We start from the raw sequence: 6,641 nt of genomic DNA, 5'->3' as shown, positions 1-6,641 counted from the left end.
GAGAATACTTTAGCACCTTTCAGTTGCTCAAATAGCTCAGTGATGTTGGGAAGTGGATACTTGTTCTTTATTGTCTCCTTGTTCAATGGACGGTAGTCGACACAGAGCCGGTCCGTTCAATCCTTCTTCTGGACAAAAAGAACACCACAACCCCACGGAGATGAACTCGGTCTGATCAGACCTAGAGGCTCTTATTCATCGAGCAGTTTCTTCAATTCCTTCAGCTCCTTTGGTCCAAGCTTTTATGGACGCTTACAAACGGGTTCTGTACCAGGCTCAAGTTTGATAACGAATTCAACTGGTCGGTGAGGAGGCATTCTCAGAAGCTCTTCTGGGAAGACGTCTTGGTACTCTCCAATGACTGGAATCTGCGAGATAGCATCCAGCTCACCATTCTCGTTGAGAGTAAATAGTCGAATGGTTTCGTCATGAGCAGCATAGATGATCACATCCTCAAAAGAGTGTGTCAATTGAATCTCTCTGGCAACACAATCAAGCTGAGCCTTGTGCTTAGAAAGCCAATCCGTCCCGAGAATTAGATCAATATCCGAGTCACCAAGAACAATCGGAGAAGACAGAAATTTATAGTTTCCCATCGTGATAATGGAATCCCGAATGAATACTCGAGAAGTCATCCGTCGAGCCGGGGAAACAATTGACAATGGCCTCGGCAATACTTGAGTAACCAAATCATGCATAGCCACAAAAGGTCTTGAAATGAAAGAATGCGATGCACCACAATTGAATAAAACTTTTGTAGGAATGTCATTAACTGAGAGATTACCTATTATCACATCAGTAGATTCCTCCGCTTGAGCTGCATTCATCATGTTCACCTTAGCATGCTTGGGATTATGCTTGATCACTGCATTTCTTGAAGATCTCACATGAGGAGGAGGCAGAAGGCGCCTTTGGTTGAAGCACTTGTTCGCATAGTGACCTTTCTGCTGACACTTGTTGCAAGTCACTTCTGAGAGCAGATGATGATAAGGAGCACTTGACCTTGGAGCTTGAGTCTGAGACTTGTTCTGTTAGCCTGGGTTGGGTGGTGGGAAGATCCATGGCGACCTTTGTTCTTCTGCTGGTAGGGCTGCCGAAACGGGGGAGGAGGAAGCCAGAACTTCTGTTGCTTAGCTGCCACTTGTGAGGAGGAAGAAGAAGACTGAACTGCATCCCTGACTCTCTTCTTTGAAGCCTCACACTTGAGTTGAGCACCTTCTTTCTTGAGGGCCATGTTATAGAATTGATCAAACTCGGTCGGCTCAAGAACCATGAGAGCTAACTGCAGATCTTCTCTGAGGCCACCTCTGAAGTGATAGATCATACTCTTTTCATCAGGAACGTCTTGTTTAGCGAAGCGAGCAAGTTTCTGAAACTGGATATTGTATTGGTACATAGATATGCTGCCTTGCTTGAGATTGCGGAACTCCTCACGATTGCTCTTAGAAACACTTGTTGGAATATGATGAGCTTTGAAGTCTCAGCAGAAATCATCCCAGGTAATCACACAACCTCCTCTGGAATCCTTGTATTGTTAATACCAATCAGCAGCTTGGTCCTTGAGTTGAAATGAAGCAAAATTGACAAAGTCCTCAGACTTGACATTGCTACATTCAAAATGCTTGCAGATGTCCACGAGCCAATCATCGGCGTCTGTGGCCTCGACACAATTGCTAAAAGACTTCGGCTGGTTTGCAAGGAACTGGTTGATGGTAGCAAACTGAGGCTGATTGTTGAAATTCCCTTGGCCTTGATTCACTTGGTTGCCTTGACCTTGGTTGTGCTCTTGCAAGAGTTGCAAAAGCATCTAGGTGTTGGCATTGGTGGCTGCCATCACAGCTTGCCATGCCTCCAGAGGTGGAGGTGGTGGCGGAGGGTTCGCCTGACTCCCATCATTGCGTTCCGGATTCAGATGTGTTGGAGGAGCCATCCTGTAGAGGGTGACATCCGTTAGAATTATGATAGACAGATATTCAAGCTGAATCAACGGATAGAAATTGCAACATATAGTCTTCACAATAAACTTTCGAACAAGGATTGAACGAATGAATTCCAAAGCAAACATCACACATCCATTAAGGTGAGAAGCCACTTAGATAAAGGTTGATGAATGAAGCAACAAGGTACGAATAGGAACAAATAAGTGGTAAGGATTACCCAATCACAAACCAAATATCTGCGGGAAGAAATACTAGAGCTACTTGATTTCCCACCTATAAACTCCCGAAACTTTCTGGTTATGCAATCTGGTGTTGGGGATACAGGGAAGCATAATATCTCACCCAAACTAACAATCCCTACATCCAGCTGTATCCATCCTTCAACACATAACCATGAAACCTTCGGAAATCATGTACCTCAACCTTTGAAAAGCATCCGTTATACGAGTTATGCCAATACTCCTGAACTCCCGCCCTAGTACTGGGTAGCGTCGAGGTAATCTCACCAACAACTACATAAAAGAGATTTTTGATGTCGGCGAACTCAGGTATTCCAGAACTGCAACGATACAATCGTGACGACAACACCTCGGAGCTCAACTCCCCAGGACACTGCCACAACCCCTAAATGTCAGGAGGCACCAAGAACAATGTTCTCGTCACAAGAATATCAGCACGATCCCAAGATACCCGCGTGGTCCTAATTTTTTGTGAAAGTTTAGGAGAGGAAAGTCAAAACATCTACGTCAGCAGGCCTCACCAGTGCGACGAAGGGACTGAGGAGTAAAAAGAATCCTACTCTCCGATATATATATAATCCTAAGACTCAAAACATTTTGTTCTAGACTCAACAACGTAAGCGATTCGATCAAGCAGGGGGTTCCTAAGTCAGGGATGGCTCTGATTACCAACTTGTAACGCCCACGATGCGGCTATATCTCTCACGTGTCGAGGCACGACTTAGAGGCATAACTGCATGGTGGTTTTGTCGCAAGAGGGGTAATCTTCACACAATCCTATGTATTGAATAAGAAAGGGATAAAAAGTTGGCTTACAATCGCCACTTTACACAAATAACAAGCTAAACATACATCATCCGGAGTAAAATAAAGGTCCGACTACATAAGCAAAATAGAAGAAGACAATCCCAAATGCTAGATCCCCGATCGTCCCAACTGGGCTCCACTACTGATCATCAGGAAATGACACATAGTAACGACCAAGGTCCTCGTCGAACTCCCACTTGAGTTCAGTAGCATCACCCGCACTGGTATCATCGGCACCTGCAACTGTTTGGAAGTATCCGTGAGTCACGAGGACTCAGCAATCTCACACCCGCGAGATCAAGACTATTTAAGCTCATGGGTAGGATAAGGTAATGAGGTGGAGCTGAAGCAAGCGCTAAGAAAATATGGTGGCTAACACACACAAATAAGAGTAAGATGAGAAGCTACGCAACGGTCATGAAGCTAGAAGTGATCAAGAAGTGATCAAGAAGTGATCCTAAAACTACTTACGTTCAAATATAACCCAAGACCATGTTCACTTCCCGGACTCCGCCGAAAAGAGACCATAATGGCCACACACGCGGTTGATTCATTTTAATTAATTCAATTGTCAAGTTATCTACAACCGGATATTTACAAATTCCCATCTGCCACATAACCATGGACACGGCTCTCGAAAGTTTATACCCTACAGGGGTGTCCCAACTTAGCCCATTACAAGCTCTCATGATCAACGAAGGTTATTCCTTCTCCCGAAAAGACCCGATCAGTCTTGAAATCCCGGTTACAAGACATTTCGACAATGGTAAAACAAGAACAACAAGACCACCCGACTGTACCGACAAATGCTGATAGGAGCTGCACATTTCTCGTTCTCAGGGCACATCGGATGAGCAATCCGTACTACTAAAACCAGCCCTCAAGTTTCCTCGAGGTGGCGCTGCAAAGGGCTCTAGTTTGGACCAACACTCGGAGGAGCACTGGCCCGGGGATTAAAATAAAGATGACCCTTGAGTCTGCAGAACCCAAGGGAAAAAGGCTTACTGGCAAATGTTAAAACCAAGGTTGGGCCTTGCTGGAGGAGTTTTATTCAAGGCGAACTATCAAGGGGGTCCCATTACCCCAACCGCGTAAGGAACGCAAAATCAAGGAACATAACACCGGATGACGGAAACTAGGGCGGCAAGAGTGGGAACAAAACACCAGGCAAAAGGCCGAGCCTTCCACCCTTTACCAATTATATAGACGCATTAGATAAAAATGATATCCCAACATCCATGTTCCAACATGGAATAAACTTCAACTTCACCTGCAACTAACAACGCTATAAGAGGGGCTGAGCAGAAGCGATAACATAGCCAAACAACGGTTTGCTAGGAAGGTGGGTTAGAGGCTTGACATGGCAATATGGGAGGCATGAAACAAGTGGTAGGTAGCGCAACATAGCAATAGAATGAACAACTAGCAAGCAAAGATAGAAGTGATATCGAGGGTATGGTCATCTTACCTACAATGTACTCAGAGTTGTCGAAAGCTTGATCCTCGTTAGCATACTCAACAGGTTCCTCGTTCACGTACTTGTCTCCTGGCTCTACCCAAAGCAAGAACACAACCAATGGAACATCAATCAATCACGGTGCAATGCACAAGCAACATGATGCAAAACATGGTATGATATGCAAGATATGATATGCAATGCATATGCATGCTCCGGAAGGGAAAGAATGATCAAGGCACCAACTTGGAAAACCAAGTATGCCGCTAGAAAGATGAGGTGATTTCGGTCGAAAGAGATATAAGGATCACCGGAAACGGATGCACGATTTGCAAATGACAAGAAACACTAGAATGGTGCAAATCTGCGATTAACAGCATGATGGCACTTAGAATGCAACAAGAAACTAAGCTACTGCACTCCAACATAGCAACAAAGCATATGGTAGTGATGTACAAGAGATGCTTGACAAAACATGAACACTTGGCATATGGCAGTGATGTACAAGAGATGCTTGACAAAAACCCCTTACTGAACATTACCCAAAGATGTATGGAAAATAAGGTAGCACACATGCAAACATGGCAAGTTATATGATCAGTTTAAGACTTAGAAGAATTTATAACATGGCATAAGCAGATTCATGACGGCATCTTTGCAAGCTTGTTGCACTCATCACAGTGCACCAAAAGACATGGAATAAAATCTAGCATGAATTAGGCAAGAAAATGAAGCTATCCATGTGCAAAACCACCTCATACATACTTGAAATAAATCACACAAAAATGCCAAAACAGTGACATGATGTTAAATGACATGTTTATGAACTTGCTCAAATGCAAAAACAAATTCAACCACTGGATTGGCGGGATTTTTCCACCCCAAAAACATATATAATATGTTGGGTTTACTATAGAAAAATCCCCACAAAAGCTATAAGTTGAAACCTGCCTAAAAGGGAAATGGACAGAAAAGGAAAAACCTAAAATGGGCTATGTCCCGATCTGGACTTGCCAGATAAGGAAGGGCCCGAACTGGAAAGGGCCAAAATGGACAAGGAACCCTATTTGGCTAGAGACAGAATGTGCGGATGACAGGTGGGCACGTGGGTCCCACGTGTCATGTGAGAGGGTGTGTGTGCGTGTGTGGCTGGCAGGTGGGCCTGGCAACACGTGAGACTGACTGGTGGGCCCAAGCGTGCGGCTCAAGAAAAGCAAAAACAGGGGTGCTGCCGGCCGGCGACGGGCACGGCGGAGGGCCTCACCGGAGTTGTTCCGGGGACCCTACGACACGGCGTAGAGGCGCAACAGGGTCGCAGGAGGAACCCGCACACGCGCAACACAAGCGCGGCACTGAAAGACGATGGGAATGACGCCAGCAATGAGGTGACATGGATGGCGACTGCGACCACAAACGCGACGAAGCAGAGGCCTAAGCGGGCAGCAGGGCGCGTGGGTCGGACGCGGGGAACAGGATGGACATACTCACCTAGCGAGAGGGGGTCGTGGCACTCGCCGGAGATGAGTCCCGACGACGACGAGCTCGGGCGGCCATGGCATACTACAGCGGAGCAAGCTAGTGGAAGGGAGAAAAGGTCAGGGAGGTGCGCAAGCTCACCACGAACACGATGGGGTGCTTGGCTTGGCGTGACATTGACGGAGATGGCGGTGAGGGTGATCGAACAGCCGCAGTAGCCGGAGTCGAAGACGAGGAAGAAGACGCTGCAGTGACGGGTTCCGGCTCCATGTAGTCGACGTTGTGGACGGAGAAGGTGACGGGGAAGAAGAAGAAGGACACGACAGGCGGGGCCGGGGTCGATGGAGAGCTCGCCGACGACGAGGCCGCGCTCTCAGATACGTTCGGGCACGACGGAGCACGGTGGATCTGGAGGGTTAGGTGGCCTCGTAGCAGTAGGGAGAGGGAGAGGAAACCCTAGAGGCTAGGTAGGGCATGGGGAAAGAGCTTATAGGGGCCCAGGGCGATGGGACGAAACTCGCACGCTCTCGTGCTCGCGGTCCCCATGGCGACGGCGAGAGGAGAGGGAAAAGGCGGGTTAGAGACTACAGTGAGGCACTGACAGCTGGGGCCAGCTTGCCCACGTGGGCGTGAAGCAGAGGGGGTGCATGGGTGCGTGGGTGAGAAAGGGGAAAGGCAACGTGCGCACGGTCTAGATGGGCCGGCTTGGTGGCCGAGGCCCAG

This window comes from Triticum dicoccoides, chromosome 7A, assembly GCF_002162155.2.
Source record: "Triticum dicoccoides isolate Atlit2015 ecotype Zavitan chromosome 7A, WEW_v2.0, whole genome shotgun sequence".
NCBI lineage: Eukaryota > Viridiplantae > Streptophyta > Magnoliopsida > Poales > Poaceae > Triticum > Triticum dicoccoides.
This window is presented reverse-complemented; position numbering follows the sequence as displayed.